Below are 1,512 nucleotides of genomic sequence, written 5' to 3'. Positions count from 1 at the left end.
ATATATTTTATTGCAGTCTGAAAATAGCCACTCTGTTTATTTACTGACCAGATTACAAAAACAATCATGGTGGATACCTTAGTTCATCCTTCTAATAAGTCTGTTGATCTGGTCTTCCCTGTCACCAGCATCTCCACCTTCTACAAAATGGGTGGTCTTTTTCTTCATTCCACCTCGTGGAGAAGATAATTTGAAGGGCCACAGGAAGTTATTTGCTTCTTTGAAGCGTTTCCCAACAGTATAGATTTCATGAATTAGATCCTCCATGCAGATGATGCTAAATGTACCAAGAGATTGCACAATCAAAGAGTTATCTGTCAAAGCAATTCGCTTCTTATTGATTTTGCCATAACCACGTTTGTAGATCAGTTCATTTACTGACTTCAGGTTCAGGTAACTCCATGCAATACCTGGTTCCACAATTCTAAGCATGTTAACTGAGGCCTTGTTGAGCTTAACAACAATGCCATTGAAGATTTGGTCAAGACGAAGAAGCTGCAACACCTTTTGAACCTTTGGGCGCACTCCATTGATACCTCTGATCCTGATGACAAATGCCAATTTGGATTCTGCAGTTACACAGAAGTTGCCAGCTTTTCTTGCCACCCTGGCCATGCGAATCTCAGTTCTGTACATCTGTCTGTATTCCTTATGATAGTGCTTAGCTTTTTCATAGGTAAGCTTACTCCTTGCCTTTCAAAGCATCTTTTGAGCAAACTTCTTTCTCAGGCGCTTGATCTTCAGCTCACAAAATTCCTTCCCTTTTTCTTAAGAGTTTCTAGCACAGCAGGAACCTTTTTCTTGGTGGCTTCCACTGCAGTAGGAGCCTTTTTCTTGGTTTCTGCCTTAGCAGGAACCATTTTTTTTTCTTCTCTTGAATGCTCTCCATGGTTCCAGTAGGAAAAGAGTCAACTTTTGATATTTCCTATGATTTTCTCTGTGATTAGGTATTTGGATATTTTTGTATAAGCCCATTGAACATTACAGAATAACTTTCATTCTTGTGTAAAATATATTACTCTATCATTTTGTAAAAAAAGATTAATGTTTTTAAAATAAAAAGAAACAAATAAATAAAACTACCACTGCAGGTTAAGTCCCCATTTCCTTCCTGTCCCAAGCCCCCACTTTCCTATAGAAGCAACCAGTGGTATAAAACTTATGGGAAACTCTAGAAAACACTGGAGCAGGCAGAGATTTCTTAAAACTCCCAAAGCACAGGCAATAATCCCCAAAATAGACAAGTAGAATTACATTAAGTTAAAAAGTTTTTTCACATCAAAGGAAACTATTAGAGTGAAAAGACAAGTCTCAGAATGGGAGAAAATATTTTCACATTATTCCTCAGACAAGGGATTGATAACCAGAATATATAGTGAACTCAAGCAGCTCACCCATATAAAAATGAATAATACAATTAAAATTGGACAAATAAACTGAATAGATAATTTTCCATGGAAGACTTATGGATAAAAAAAAAAATGGGGGCTAGCAGGTGGCATAATGTTTAAG

The 1,512-nt window shown here is 37.0% G+C and overlaps 1 pseudogene; it reads right to left on the bottom strand.

Annotated features, from left to right (window-relative positions):
* Window positions 1-11: 11 nt before the first annotated feature.
* On the bottom strand, window positions 12-720 carry LOC106733831 (60S ribosomal protein L7 pseudogene; annotated as a pseudogene).
* Between the last annotated feature and the right edge of the window lie 792 nt (window positions 721-1,512).

The sequence above is a fragment of the Tupaia chinensis genome, unplaced genomic scaffold (assembly GCF_000334495.1).
Source record: "Tupaia chinensis unplaced genomic scaffold, TupChi_1.0 Scaffold145396_1, whole genome shotgun sequence".
NCBI classification, from domain to species: Eukaryota; Metazoa; Chordata; class Mammalia; order Scandentia; family Tupaiidae; genus Tupaia; species Tupaia belangeri.
The sequence above is the reverse complement of the archived record's forward strand: the minus strand, read 5'-3'. Positions and strand labels throughout refer to the sequence as shown.